The 16,171-nt window shown below is 40.5% G+C and overlaps 1 pseudogene; it reads right to left on the bottom strand.

The window, feature by feature from the left end:
• Positions 1-438: 438 nt before the first annotated feature.
• On the bottom strand, positions 439-557 carry LOC128644644 (uncharacterized; annotated as a pseudogene).
• Between the last annotated feature and the right edge of the window lie 15,614 nt (positions 558-16,171).

The following is a 16,171-nucleotide window of genomic DNA, read 5'->3' as shown; positions in this document are numbered from 1 at the left end:
CAAATATTTTGTTATAATCCCTGCATGATCCTTCTGTAAAAGAAAGATATGATGGTGTATATTGTTTTCAGATCAATAGAAAATGAAATTGTGCTTACCAGTCGACGCGTTTCGGTCACAAAGATACTTTTATCAAGACTATGGTGTTAGTAGTGGTCTTTTTATACCAGATTGATTGCTGGCCATACAATTGTTGAACAGGAAGTGTTTTTTAAGCACTTCCTGTTTTACTGACCTTTAATTTGTGTTTAAAACATATAGTTTAAAAATCTGTGATTAAAAAATCCATTATAATACATTTAGATGGTATCCTTATTTTGTCAAGCTCTGTCTGCATCTGATCACTTTTATTCAGAGAAAATAAGAAAATTCATATGTTAGAATACAGTGTTCAAAATTTGGAAAAACATATTATATACAAACCCAGTTGTTGTTGTTTTTCTGCCGCACCTGGTGTTCCCAGGCGGTCTCCCATCCAGGTACTGACCAGGCCTGGCCCTGCTTAACTTCCAAGATCAGACAAGATTGGGTGCATTCAAGGCATTGTGGCGGTAGACATTTCTGTGTTAGCCCTATTTCTCATTATGATCTGATAAGAAAGAGTTTACTTATCAGTGTGTGTGGCTGGAAGTATGAAGCGCAATGTCATTAAATGTTCGTGCTTCATTTCCATTCTGCTGCCGTGTTCCCCGCCTCCTCCTTCACTGAGAAGGAGAAACGGCGCCATTCTCTCTTGGGTCTGGTCATGTGTTGCCGCATTATTAGTCTACTCTAGTGGAGAACGGTGTAAATGTAGTTCTGGGAGTAATATTATTGCAAATGTTTTCTGTTCACATAATGTGGAATGTCTTTATTTTTCTTGTGAGGGATATTGCAATATAAATCATTTATTTTTCTATACCGGGTTTTGCTCTGCGTAGTGTTAACTATATTATTGCAGTTTTCTTTTTTCTTTTACACAGATATGATGAGTCCACAGATTTCATCCTTACTTGTGGGATATTAACCTCCTGCTAACAGGAAGTGGCAAAGAGAACCACAGCAGAGCTGTATATATAGCCCCTCCCCTTCCCCTCCACCCTCAGTCATTCTCTTTGCCTGTGTTATACTAGGAAGACATGGTAAAGTAAGGTGTTAGTTTTAGTTTCTTCAATCAAGAAGTTTTTTTATTCTAAATGGTACCGGTGCATACTATTTTCCTCAGGGGGATATGGAAGAAGATTTCTGCCCTGAGGTTTGATGATCTTAGCATTTGCCAAGATCCACGCTGGTTCCCACAAGATTTCTGAAGGTAACCATGAAACATCTTCAGTGTGGAGACCGGTTTCATGCTACAAGCAGCATTAAGGTATGTGCAGCCTTTTTTTCTGAGGAGACTTGGTATATCAGAACTAGCTGGCATTATTTCCCTGTATGGGAATGGGGTAAGCAGTAAAACCTATTTTAATAAGAGGGGTGTTACTGGAGTCCCTATTTTATATTTATCATTAGTTGATATTTGGGCATTATGTGACATGGAAGACAATATAAAAAACAATGTTTTATGTTTTTTATTTCTGGCACTTAAAACTTATTGGTTTTATGCTTGAGGGTTATATTGTGTTTGTATTTTTACTTTAGTGCAAAACTGCATTTCCATGCGGTGTTGTTTGGGCCTACTCCAACTTTTGACCTTAAGGGGCGGAGCCTATTTTGGCACAATTTCTTCATGCTTAGCAGCAGCAAACAGTAACTCGGTGGCTCCTGAACTGTGTAGCTGGTCTGAAGGGTTGGAAACTTGATTCGAAGTACCCTGGGGGCAGGTGCAGAGTGTATTTTTTTTTTTTTTTTTTTTTTTTTATTTCAAAAAGCTTTATTGAAAATAACAAGAAATGACAATGGCAGAAAGGAAATAGCATCTCATAAGAATCATAAAGCAGTACACTCCATTAAATCAGAATTTAGATGGCAAAACCAGGGGATAATTATTACACAAAAGCTTACAGGAGGAAGTTAGATAACTAATGTCCGTGATCTTAGAAGGAAAACAGTTTGTGACTCCATTGAGTCTTATCCTCTGCAACCTGAGAGGGGAGTGTAGCGATGTATACCAAACTCTGCAACATGCATCTCAAAAACAGTAACAACAATAATCAACTCAAGTGCTTTTGTGCGCACCTGTACGCTAGGGTCTGGCATGCGACATTGGGTTCAGTGCATGCCAGTAGTTAGTGAAAAGAGAAAAGGAAGGACGATAGAAAGAGAGAGAGAAAAAAAAAAAAAAAAAAAAGGGAAGGGGGTGACCCCAGCATATGTGGGGGGGAAGGAAAGAGGGAGGGAGGGGATGTTTCTTCATATCTTGTGACTTTATCTGATCAAGGGCTTCCAGATTTCCTTCATGTACTCATGTAGTTCTATTTTGTCATCCCTCATATACCTGTATCTCTCCAGAGTCAAATACCTGTCCACCCTACTTTCCCAGTCTGAATGTTGAGGTGTTTGGGTCGTTTTCCAGTATTTGGGGATTAGGGTTTTAGCGCTGTTGAGCATTATATACAAGAGGTGTTTTTTGGGTTTTTCTACTACCTTAGGGAGACCGTGGAATAATAAGAGGCTCGGATTTCTGCTCACCCTGACATTTAATTTGGAGTCATTCGTATCTAAGACAGATTTCCAAAAGGGTTGGATCAGATCGCACGTCCACCAAATGTGGATCAGAGTGCCAGATTCACCACACCCCCTCCAACACTTGCCATCTGATTTCTTATAGAATTTTCTAATTCTTTCTGGTGTCAAATACCAACGAGACAGATATTTATAGTTAGATTCAAGGATTCCGGCGGAGACAGATGCCTTAGTGTGGTTGTAAAATATTTTATCCCAGTCTGCATCCGTCAGTTCCCTATCCAACTCTGTGTTCCACCTTCTAACAAATGAAGGCAAGCCGACTTCTTTATGAGAAGACAGCAGGTTATACATAATTGAGATTAAGTGTCTTGGGGCGGATGGAAGTAGACAGAGTGTTTCCAGCCGTGTAAATTGTCTTGTAATGTAAATTGCTTTTTTAGTAGTGCTTAAGTAGTGTTGAAGTTGTCTGTGGTGATACCAAGTGAGAGGAACTCCCGATTGCTGCAATTCCTCTAGGGGTTTCAATCTCCCATCTAGGAGTAGTCTATGAAACATTGTTTGATCTAGCTGTGCCCTATTTATATTTATGTGATATGTGTTCGAAAACGGGATGTCGGGGTTGTGTGTAAATGGAGATAGTGGTGAAGGGAGGGAGGAGATATGTGGGTGTTCGACAAGTGTCTTATCCCATTGTGAGAAAAATTCACTAAGGAAAGGGTAATGGAAGACTATGTTTGGCCTATTTTTACTAGAGATCCAGCTCAGTGTTCCCGGGTTCTGTACTCCTAAAATCGTGCGTCCAATTTGGGCCCAAGTCTTTTCTATTGAGTTAGTGCACCATTCCACTTGTGTTTGAAGGTTAATTGCCTTTTTATATAATAGGAGGCATGGTATGCCTAAACCTCCTTTGTCTTTGGCCAAGTATAAGGTGCGTCTAGGGATTCGGGGTTTTTTACCCCCCCAAATATGTCTCTAGTTGTCCTTGCAACTTTCGTAAGAAGTGTATTGGGAATGGGGTCGGCAAGGTCTGCAAATAATATAATACCCTGGGGAGGATATTCATTTTTACCACACCTATCCTACCCAGCCATGAAATTCTCTTATTTTTCCAAGCAGATAGGTCGTCTGTTATTGATTTCTTTCATGTAATTAGCAAGAGTCCATGAGCTAGTGACGTATGGGATATACATTCCTACCAGGAGGGGCAAAGTTTCCCAAACCTTAAAATGCCTATAAATACACCCCTCACCACACCCACAATTCAGTTTTACAAACTTTGCCTCCGATGGAGGTGGTGAAGTAAGTTTGTGCTAGATTCTACGTTGATATGCGCTCCGCAGCAAGTTGGAGCCCGGTTTTCCTCTCAGCGTGCAGTGAATGTCAGAGGGATGTGAGGAGAGTATTGCCTATTTGAATGCAGTGATCTCCTTCTACGGGGTCTATTTCATAGGTTCTCTGTTATCGGTCGTAGAGATTCATCTCTTACCTCCCTTTTCAGATCGACGATATACTCTTATATATACCATTACCTCTACTGATTCTCGTTTCAGTACTGGTTTGGCTTTCTACAAACATGTAGATGAGTGTCCTGGGGTAAGTAAATCTTATTTTCTGTGACACTCTAAGCTATGGTTGGGCACTTTGTTTATAAAGTTCTAAATATATGTATTCAAACATTTATTTGCCTTGACTCAGAATGTTCAACTTTCCTTATTTTTCAGACAGTCAGTTTCATATTTGGGATAATGCATTTTAATTTAACATTTTTTACCTTAAAATTTGACTTTTTCCCTGTGGGCTGTTAGGCTCGCGGGGGCTGAAAATGCTTCATTTTATTGCGTCATTCTTGGCGCGGACTTTTTTGGCGCAAAAATTCTATTTCCGTTTCCGGCGTCATACATGTTGCCGGAAGTTGCGTCATTTTTTTGACGTTATTTTGCGCCAAAGATGTCGGCGTTCCGGATGTGGCGTCATTTTTGGCGCCAAAAAACATTTAGGCGCCAAATAATGTGGGCGTCTTATTTGGCGCGAAAAAATATGGGCGTCACTTTTGTCTCCACATTATTTAAGTCTCATTTTTTATTGCTTCTGGTTGCTAGAAGCTTGTTCTTTGGCATTTTTTCCCATTCCTGAAACTGTCATTTAAGGAATTTGATCAATTTTGCTTTATATGTTGTTTTTTTCTTTTACATATTGCAAGATGTTCCACGTTGCATCTGAGTCAGAAGATACTTCAGGAAAATCACTGCACAGTGCTGGAGCTACCAAGCTAAGTGTATCTGCTATAAACTTTTGGTATCTGTTTCTCCAGCTGTTATTTGTATTGCATGTCATGTCAAACTTATTAATGCAGATAAAATTTCCTTTAGTACTGTTACATTACCTGTTGCTGTTCCGTCAACATCTAATTTTCAGAGTGTTCCTGATAACATAAGAGATTTTATTTTTTAAATCCATTAAGAAGGCTATGTCTGTTATTTCTCCTTCTAGTATACATAAAAGTCTTTTAAAACTTCTCTTTTTTCAGATGAATTTTTAAATGAACATCATCATTCTGATACTGATAATAGTACTTCTGGTTCAGAGGTTTCTGTCTCAGAGGTTGATGCTGATAAATCTTTGTATTTGTTCAAGATGGAATTTATTCGTTCTTTACTTAAAGAAGTGTTATTTGCATTAGAAATAGAGGATTCTGGTCCTCTTGATACTAAATGTAAACGTTTAAATAAGATTTTTAAATCTCCTGTAGTTATTCCAGAAGTGTTGTATCTCCCTGATGCTATTTCTGAAGTAATTTCCAGGGAATGGAATAATTTGGGTAATTTATTTTACTCCTTCTAGACGTTTAAGCAAATTATATCCTGTGCCATCTGACAGATTAGAGTTTTTTGGGACAAAAATCCCTAAGGTTATGGGGCTGTCTCTTCTCCTGCCAATGTACTACTATTCCTACGGCAGATAGTACTTCATTTAAGGATCCTTTAGATAGGAAAATTGAATCCTTTCTAAGAAAAGCTTACTTATGTTCAGGTAATCTTCTTAGACCTGCTATATTTTTAGCGGATGTTGCTGCAGCTTCAACTTTTTGGTTAGAAGCTTTAGCGCAACAAGTAACAGATCATAATTTTATAGCATTATTATTATTCTATAACATGCTAATAATTTTATTGGTGATACCATCTTTTGATATCATTAGAGTTGATGTCAGGTATATGTCTCTAGCTATTTTAGCTAGAAAAGCTTTATGGATTAAACTTGGAATGCTGACATGTCTTCTAAGTCAACTTTGCTTTCTTTCCAGGGTAAATAATCATTTTCGTTCCTTTCCTCACAAGGAACAAAAGCCTGATCCTTCATCCTCAGGAGCGGTATCAGTTTGGAAACTATTTTCCAGTTTGGAATATATCCAAGCCTTATAGAAACCTATAGCCAGCTCCTAAGTACCTATGAAGGTGCGGCCCTTATTCCAGCTCAGCTGGTATGGGGCAGATTACGTTTTCTTCAAAGAAATTTGGATCAATTCTGTTCTTAATCTCTGGTTTCAGAAACATTGTTTTCAGAAAGGTACAAAATTGGCTTCAAGTTAAGGCCTCCTGCTAAGAGATTCTTTTCTTTCCCGTGTCCCAGTTAACACAGCAAAGGCTCAGCATTTCTGAAATGTGTTTCAGATCTAGAGTTGGCTGGAGTATTTATGCCAGTTCCAGTTCTGGAACAGGGGCTGGGGTTTTATTTTATCTCTTCATTGTACCGAAGAAGGTTAATTCCTTCAGACCAGTTCCGGATCTATCATTAAGGATACCAACATTCAAGATGGTTACTGTAGGACTATCCTGCCTTTTGTTTAGCAAGGGCATTATATGTCTACAATAGATTTACAGGATGTGTATCTGCATATTCCGATTCATCCAGATCACTTTTAGTGTCTGAGATTCTCTTTTTAGACAAGCATTACCAGTTTTGTGGCTCTACCGTTTGGCCTAGCCTCAGTTCCAATAATTTTTTTCTAAGGTTCTCGGCGCCCTTCTTTCTATAATCAGAGAATAGGGTTTTTGGTATTTCCTTATTTGGACGATATCTTGGTACTTGCTCAGTCTTCTCTTTTTCGAAGAATCTCATACGAATCGACTTGTGTTGTTTCTTCAAGTTCATGGTTGAAGGATCAATTTACCATTCAGTTCATTGATTCCTCAGACAAGGGTAACCTTTTTAGGTTTCTAGATAAATTCAGTGTCTCTGACTCTGTCCTTGTCAGACAAGAGAAGTTTAACATTGATATCAGCTTGTCAAAACCTTCAGTCACAATCATTCCCTTTGGTAGCCTTATGCATGGAAATGTTGGGTCTTAGGACTGCCGCATCAGATGCGATCTCCTTTGCTCGTTTTCACATGCGACCTCTTCAGCTCTGTATGCTGAATCAATGGTGCAAGGATTACTCAAAGATATCTTAATTAATATCTTTAAACCGATTTTACAACACTCTCTGACATGGTGGACAGATCACCATCGTTTAGTTCAGGGGGCTTCTTTGTTCTTCCGACCTGGACTATAATCTCAACAGATGCAAGTCTTACAGGTTGGGGAGCTGTGTGGGGGTATCTGACGGCACAAGGGGTTTGGGAATCTCAGGAGGTGAGATTTCCGGTCAATATTTTGGAACTCCGTGCAATTTTCAGAGCTCTTCAGTCTTGGCCTCTTCTGAAGAGAGAGTTGTTCATTTGTTTTCAGATAGACAATGTCACAACTGTGGCATACATCAATCATCAAGGAGGGACTCACAGTCCTCTGGCTATGAAAGAAGTATCTCGATTTTTGGTTTGGGCGGAATCCAGCTCCTGTCTAATCTCTGCGGTTCATTTCCCAGGTATGGACAATTGGAAAGCGGATTATCTCAGTCGCCAAACGTTGATCCGGGCGAATGGTCTCTTCACCCAGAGGTATTTCTTCAGATTGTTCAAATGTGGGAACTTCCAGAAATAGATCTGATGGCTTCTCATCTAAACAAGAAACTTCCCAGGTATCTGTCCAGATCCCCGGATCCTCAGGCGGAGGCAGTGGATGCATTTTTACTTCCTTGGAAGTATCATCCTGCCTATATCTTTCCGCTTCTAGTTCTTCTTCCAAGAGTAATCTCCAAGATTCTGAAGGAATGCTCGTTTGTTCTGCTGGTAGCTCCGGCATGGCCTCACAGGTTTTGGTATGCGGATCTTGTCCGGATGGCCTCTTGCCAACCGTGGACTCTTCCGTTAAGACCAGACCGTTTGTCTCAAGGTCCTTTTTTCCATCAGGATCTGAAATCCTTAAATTTAAAGGTATGGAGATTGAACGCTTGATTCTTGGTCAAAGAGGTTTCTCTGACTCTGTGATTAATACTATGTTACAGGCTCGTAAATCTGTATCCAGAGAGATATATTATAGAGTCTGGAAGACTTATATTTCTTGGTGTCTTTCTCATCATTTTTCTTGGCATTCTTTTAGAATACCGAGAATATTTCAGTTTCTTCAGGATGGTTTAGATAAGGGTTTGTCCGCAAGTTCCTTGAAAGGTCAAATCTCTGCTCTTTCTGTTCTTTTTCACAGAAAGATTGCTATTCTTCCTGATATTCATTGTTTTGTACAAGCTTTGGTTCGTATAAAGCCTGTCATTAAGTCAATTTCTCCTCCTTGGAGTTTGAATTTGGTTCTGGGGGCTCTTCAAGCTCCTCCTTTTGAACCTATGCATTTCATTGGATATTAAATTACTTTCTTGGAAAGTTTTGTTCCTTTTGGCCATCTCTTCTGCCAGAAGAGTTTCTGAATTATCTGCTCTTTCTTGTGAGTCTCCTTTTCTGATTTTTCATCAGGATAAGGCGGTGTTGCGAACTTCTTTTGAATTTTTACCTAAGTTGTAAATTCCAACAACATTAGTAGAGTCATTGGGGTTCCTTCATTATGTCTTAATCCTAAGAATTCTAAGGAGAAATCGTTGCATTTTTTGGATGTTATTAGAGCTTTGAAATATTATGTTGCAGCTACTAAGTCTTTCCGAAAGACTTCTAGTTTATTTGTTATCTTTTCCGGTTTTAGAAAGGCCAGAAAACTTCTGCCATTTCTTTGGCATCTTGGTTGAAATCTTTAATTCATCTTGCCTATGTTGAGTCGGGTAAGACTTCGCCTCATAGGATTACAGCTCATTCTACTAGGTCAGTTTCTACTTCCTGGGCGTTTAGGAATGAAGCTTCGGTTGATCAGATTTGCAAAGCGGCAACTTGGTCCTCTTTGCATACTTTTACCAAATTCTACCATTTTGTTGTATTTTCTTCTTCTGAAGCAGTTTTTGGTAGAAAAGTACTTCAGGCAGCGATTTCAGTTTGAATCTTCTGCTTATGTTTTTCATTAAACTTTATTTTGGGTGTGGATTATTTTCAGCAGGAATTGGCTGTCTTTATTTTATCCCTCCCTCTCTAGTGACTCTTGTGTGGAAAGATCCACATCTTGGGTAGTCATTATCCCATACGTCACTAGCTCATGGACTCTTGCTAATTACATGAAAGAAAACATAATTTATGTAAGAACTTACCTGATAAATTCATTTCTTACATATTAGCAAGAGTCCATGAGGCCCGCCCTTTTTTGTGGTGGTTATGATTTTTTTGTATAAAGCACAATTATTCCAATTCCTTATTTTTATATGCTTTCGCACTTTTTTCTTATCACCCCACTTCTTGGCTATTCGTTAAACTGAATTGTGGGTGTGGTGAGGGGTGTATTTATAGGCATTTTAAGGTTTGGGAAACTTTGCCCCTCCTGGTAGGAATGTATATCCCATACGTCACTAGCTCATGGACTCTTGCTAATATGAAAGAAATGAATTTATCAGGTAAGTTCTTACATAAATTATGTTTTTGACAGTTGGGGGTAGTTAGCTCCGAATAGGCCATTTGAATCTGGGGTCAGGTTGATTCCTAAATATTTAAGCGTTTGGGTTTTAATTTTAAGTTTACATATGTGCGGGATTTGACACAGCTCAGCTTGGGATAAATTTATATTTAGAATCTCAGATTTTGTGTGATTTAGGTGGAAATTAGATACTTTGCCATAGTCATCGAACTCCTTTAGAATCTCTGGAAGAGAGGTCAAAGGGTTGGAGATAGACAAAAGAACGTCGTCCGCGTAGAGCGAGACTTTGTGGTCCTGGCCACCCACCTGTATCCCAGAAATTGCATGATTGGCGCGTATCTTTTGCGCCAAGATCTCTATAGAAAGGGCAAATAACAGGGGTGAGAGTGGACAGCCCTGTCTTGTGCCATTTGTGATGTCGAAGGGTTCAGATAATATATTATTAACTTTAACTTGGGCAGTAGGTTTCGAGTAGAGGGCCAGTATTTTTTGTATGAAAGAGTGGCTGAAGTTCATTTTCGACAGGACAGCTGCAAGAAAGTCCCAGCTGACCCTGTCGAAAGCCTTCTCTGCGTCAGTTGATATAAGCACTGAAGGGATATTATTATTATGTCGGGCGTGATTTACTAAGAGATTGGCTTTTATTGTGTTGTCCCTAGCCTCGCGGCCGGGAACAAAACCTACTTGGTCAGGTGAAACCAAATGGGGCAAGTAGACGTTTAGTCTTGTGGCGAGGATTTTTGCGTAGATCTTCAGGTCTACATTGAGTAAGGAAATTGGCCTGAAGTTCTCAGGGCGGTTAGGTGGCTTCCCGGGTTTTGGGATGGTGGTAACGTGTGCTAGTAACATGGTTGGGGGGAAATTTTGAGTGTGTCCAATGTCATTGAATAGGGTTGCTAAATGTGGTGAAAGGATATCCTTAAATAATTTGTAATATTTGGCACTAAAGCCGTCAGGGCCGGGGCTTTTACCAGTACTCAACTCCTCAATGGTTTTGGTTACCTCTTTTACCGTGATGGGGTTGTCCAGTGCCTCTCTGTCTTTATCCGACAGTGTCGGCAATGTGAGAGAGCTCAAATATCTCTCGATATGGGGAAGGGGGGGGTCTCTTTCTGCCTCCGAAGTTGATACCTTCTCATCTTTTAAGTTATACAACTTCTGGTAGTAGGATCTAAGTGTTTCCGCAATTGAAGGGCTATCTACACAGGTTTGATTATGCTGATTAAAGATGGAGTGAACATGGGATTTTGATTGTTTTCTTTTTAAAGCGCGTGCCAGAAGCCTACCGGGTTTATCCCCGTATCCAAAGTATGTTTGTTGCAATTGTAATGCCTTTTTTTGGTGGTCAATAGAATGGATATCTTGGATCTCTTTTCTGGCTTGTTGCAATATTTTGGTAGTCGCGGTGTCAGAAGGCAGTTTTTTATGTTTAATCTCTAGATCTCGGATTTTAAGGAGAAGGGTGGAGTACCTAAGTCTCAGCTGTTTGGAGTTTAGAGCTCTTTGCTTGATCAGTTCCCCCCTCAGCACGCTCTTGTGTGCTTCCCACACTATTGGGCCTGGGACCTCCCCTGTGTTGTTGTGTTGGAAGTACTCTAATAATCTAGTCTCTATCTGCAGTTTAATTGGTTGATTGTTCAACAGGAAGTCATCAAACCTCCATATGTGGGGTCTGTCTGGGATAGAAGGCCAATTTAATTTACACAGGACAGGTGAGTGATCCGACCATGTCATGGGGAGTATTTGGGAGTCTATAACCCCCGCCAGTGTGGACTGATCTGTAAAAAAGTAGTCCAGACGTGTGTACAGGTTGTGTGGGTGGGAAAAGAAGGTAAAGTCGCGCCTAGTGGGGTAAAGAGTGCGCCATGTATCATGAACTTCTAACTCTTCTAGTCTGGAGTTGCATTGTCTAATCACTTTTTTAGATATAGAAGCCGTAGCTCTGGACGTGTCTAGGACTGGGTCTAGAGGGAGATTGAAGTCCCCCCCAAGAATTAAAGCTCCTTTACGCAGGTCTAGGATCTTGTTGGTTAGTCTGGTCAGAAAACTGTTTTGTCCCTGATTAGGAAAGTTTGTATTCACTAATGTGACGAGTCTGTTGAATAGTAGGCCTATTACAATCAGAAACCTCCCCTCAGGGTCTCTTTCTATGTGTATAGGTGAGAAAGGTGCAGAATGCTTAATCAAAATTCCGACACCGTTTTTTTTTGATGGGCCTGAGGCAAAGTATGAGGTCGGAAACTTAGGATTTGTCCAGGTCGGTTCCCTGCCCTTACGAAAATGAGTCTCCTGCATGAAGACAACGTCACTATGTGTTCTGATAGCGTCTCTAATTAGATGGGAGCGTTTTTCAGGTATGTTCAGTCCTTTGGTGTTTATGGTCAACAAAGTGAGGGTTTGAGCCCCGTGGGATGGCATGGTGAGGGGAAAGGGGGAGGGTGAGAGAGAAAAAAAAAAAAAAAAAACCTTAAAGGGGGAGGGAAAAAAGAGAGGAGTGTAAAGAAAGAATCAGAAAGAATGAAAGTAAATTAGACGCAGACCCTAATGAAAGGGGACGTCCAATGTGGGCAGCAGATAGGGTATGTACTTTAGAGAGACGGCAGTGATGTCTCTCTGTACAAAGGAGAAAGAAGAATAAAAAAAGAAAAAAAAAAGTTTTAGAGAAAGCAGAAAAGTATCAAAGAGTGTGGGATAAGTATCCCTGTGCCTGATGTGATTAGCGAATGAAAGAATAGTGAAGACGTAGAAGGATTAGAGCGTGGTCAGGAGTGACAAGAATAGCAATAATATTATTCCCCTAGATACAACATCATCAGCAACATACATATATCAACAGTAGCTTCAACAGATTCCTGGTTAAAATTACATCCAAATAAAGCCATGAGAACCACTCAAAAACAATGTAAATAAAGGAGGTTCAAGTAGGTAAACATAGGCTAAAGATTCCCAGGACAGGGGTCTGAAGGCCTCTAGTGTAGTCTATAATCTGACCTGGTCTATTTAGAGAAAGTGTGCCTCATAAGGCTGCCACTGCAAAAGGAGGCTCAGGGAGGGAGATTACTCCCCCCATAATGAATCATAGGTATTAAGGTCTAAAATTAAGGGGCCTTTGGTTACCGCTATTAGGCTGGGGTGGCATAGTTAGAGATATCTTTACAAATATGGGGTTACAATTGTGCAAACCTTTAGTTACTCATGGTTCAAATAGGCTGGTCTATAAAGACAATATACCCTGGAGGGAGAGAAAAACAAAATAAAGACAAAAAGAAAGACATATTAACCAGTTACGAGGAAAACAGTACAATATAACCATAACAAAACTTGGTTGATGTTGAAATAGGGCATATTAGAAATGTTCGGTAGGTACCAAATGAGTGTCCTGTGCAAAGTCTATTATTTGTCCCTACTTGTGGTTGGTAAGTCAGGAGCACTTTGGCTGGATCCTGCTTCTTCGGGTACTGGAATGTCTACATCCAGAATATTGCAGAAATCAGAGAGGTCTGTGCGGGTTTTAAAGATGGCTTGTTTCCCATTGCGGGTGGCTATAAGCGATACAGGAAACCCCCACTTATATTGAATTTTATGGCGCTGAAGAACACTGGTAATAAACTTAAGGTCCCTTCTTTTTTGTAAGGTAATTTGGCTCAGGTCTGAGAAAACCTGGATAGGTATACCAGCATGAGTGAGATCTTTGATGGCGCGGGCCCTCTGAGCGATGGTATCTTTATCTTTATAACTCAAAAACTTGACAATAATGTCCCTCGGGGGGGCTTTGGGGGGGGGGTTTTGGTCGGAGGGCCCGATGTGCCCTTTCTAGCATAATATCAGGGGAGCTCGGTGTTTCTTTAATGGTGCGGAAAAAGTCTTGCAGGAAGCCCTCAATGGCTGTATTATTCACAGATTCCGGCACCCCCCTGATGCGTAGATTGTTCCTTCTCCCCCTATTATCTAAGTCTTCCACCCTGGTTAGGAGAAATTGGATGTCCCCTTCTTGCTCAAAAGCCCTTTGTGTATTTGAATCGGCTTGGGCCTGCAGGGTTGTCTGCTTAGTTTCTAAGGTGGTAACCTGCTGGCTGATTTGCTGGAAATCTCTTTTCAAGTCTCCAAATAAAGACCTCATTTCTGTTAGGACCACATTAATGTCTGCTTTAGAGGAGATTACATTTAAGTCACCTCTTGTTAGAGGTTCCTGTGGCTGCATGTCGGGCAGAGGGCTTGGAGTGAAAGTTAGTGGGGAGGTCTGCTCTGTGTTTTCTGCAGGGGGTTGATCCGAACAAGTATTAGGCATTTTCAGAAAGTTAGTTAGACTGGTGCTTTTAATGTTTTTGTCACCTTTATTATGTTTCCTGCTAGACATGGTCACAGAGCTGTCAGAGACTAGGTTGAGAATAGCTACAGTGGCCACGTGTGCTTTGCCCAGTGTTGTAAATAACTCACAGCAAAAGTTTTTCCCCTGTGTACCAGCAGATGTAGAAGCTTATTTGTGCAGGTCGTATTTGGTTATTCTAGTATCTCTCTGATGAATGCTATGAGAGGTGCTAGGTTATAAAAAATAGGGTGTTCTTTGCAGCGTGTGGGGATATCCCAATGGCCCAGTGCTATGATGTTTAGCTGAGTTACCCCGTGTATGAGGTTCTGATTGATGGGGTATACCCCTGTGTGTGCTCAAACAGGTCTCCCCTCTTACCGGTGTCTTGTCCTCTGGGTCCGCTAGCCTCTTTCTTCTGTTATGTGTGATCAGTCCACGGGTCATCATTACTTCTGGGATATAACTCCTCCCCAACAGGAAATGCAAGAGGATTCACCCAGCAGAGCTGCATATAGCTCCTCCCCTCTACGTCACTCCCAGTCATTCTCTTGCACCCAACGACTAGATAGGATGTGTAAGAGGACTATGGTGATTATTCTTAGTTTTTATGACTTCAATCAAAAGTTTGTTATTTTACAATGACACCGGAGTGTGTTATTGCCTCTCTGGCAGAGTTTGAAGAAGAATCTACCAGAGTTTTACTATGATTTTAGCCGGAGTAGTTAAGATCATATTGCTGTTCTCGGCCATCTGAGGAGAGGTAAAAACTTCAGATCAGGGGACAGCGGGCAGATGAATCTGCATAGAGGTATGTGGCAGTTTTTATTTTCTGACAATGGAATTGATGAGAAAATCCTGCCATACCGATATAATGTCATGTATGTATACTTTGCACTTCAGTATTCTGGGAATGGTACTTCACTGGAATTACTCTGTAAAAAGTACATAAGAATTTTTTTATATGTATTGATTATGTTAAACGTTTTTGCTGGAATGTAGAATCGTTTACATTTAGTGAGGTACTGAGTGAATAAATGTTTGGGCTATTTTTCCACTTGGCAGTTGCTTATTCTAATTATGACAGTTTCGTTTCTCCCTCACTGCTGTGTGTGAGGGGGAGGGGCCGTTTTTGGCGCTCTTTGCTACGCATCAAAATTTCCAGTCAGTTGCTCATTGTATTTCCTGCATGATCCGGTTCATCTCTACAGAACTCAGGGGTCTTCAAAACTTCTTTTGAGGGAGGTAGATTCTCTCAGCAGAGCTGTGAGAATTATATATTGACTGTGATAAAAAACGTTACTCTGTAATTTAATTAATTTTGCTTTGCTAATGGGAAACCTTTGCTAAAGTTGTGTTGTTTACAAGGATTGCTGCTATAACTGTTTTTCAGTTTATTATTTCAACTGTCATTAATCGTTTAGTGTTTCTTTGAGGCACAGTACGTTTTTATTAAATAAAATTGTAGCCAAGTTGCAAGTTTATTTGCTAGTGTGTTGAACATGTCTGATTCAGCGGAAGATACCTGTGTCATTTGTTCCAATGCCAAGGTGGAGCCCAATAGAAATTTATGTACTAACTGTATTGATGCTACTTTAAATAAAAGCCAATCTGTACAAATTGAACAAATTTCACCTAACAGCGAGGGGAGAGTTATGCCGACTAACTCGCCTCACGTGTCAGTACCTGCATCTCCCGCTCGGGAGGTGCGTGATATTGTGGCGCCCAGTACATCTGGGCGGCCATTACAGATAACATTACAAGATATGGCTACTGTTATGACTGAAGTTTTGGCTAAATTACCAGAACTAAGAGGCAAGCGTGATCACTCTGGGGTGAGAACAGAGTGCGCTGATAATACTAGGGCCATGTCTGATACTGCGTCACAGCTTGCAGAGCATGAGGACGGAGAGCTTCATTCTGTGGGTGACGGTTCTGATCCAAACAGATTGGATTCAGATATTTCAAATTTTAAATTTAAATTGGAGAACCTCCGTGTATTACTAGGGGAGGTTTTAGCGGCTCTGAATGATTGTAACACAGTTGCAATACCAGAGAAAATGTGTAGGTTGGATAAATATTTTGCGGTACCGGCGAGTACTGATGTTTTTCCTATACCTAAGAGACTTACTGAAATTGTTACTAAGGAGTGGGATAGACCCGGTGTGCCGTTCTCACCCCCTCCAATATTTAGAAAAATGTTTCCAATAGACGCCACCACACGGGACTTATGGCAAACGGTCCCTAAGGTGGAGGGAGCAGTTTCTACCTTAGCTAAGCGTACCACTATCCCGGTTGAGGATAGCTGTGCTTTTTCAGATCCAATGGATAAAAAACTAGAGGGTTACCTTAAGAAAATGTTTGTTCAACAAGGTTTTATA

This window comes from Bombina bombina, unplaced genomic scaffold (genome assembly GCF_027579735.1).
Source record: "Bombina bombina isolate aBomBom1 unplaced genomic scaffold, aBomBom1.pri scaffold_1043, whole genome shotgun sequence".
In the NCBI taxonomy this organism is placed as follows: Eukaryota; Metazoa; Chordata; class Amphibia; order Anura; family Bombinatoridae; genus Bombina; species Bombina bombina.
The sequence above is the reverse complement of the archived record's forward strand: the minus strand, read 5'-3'. Positions and strand labels throughout refer to the sequence as shown.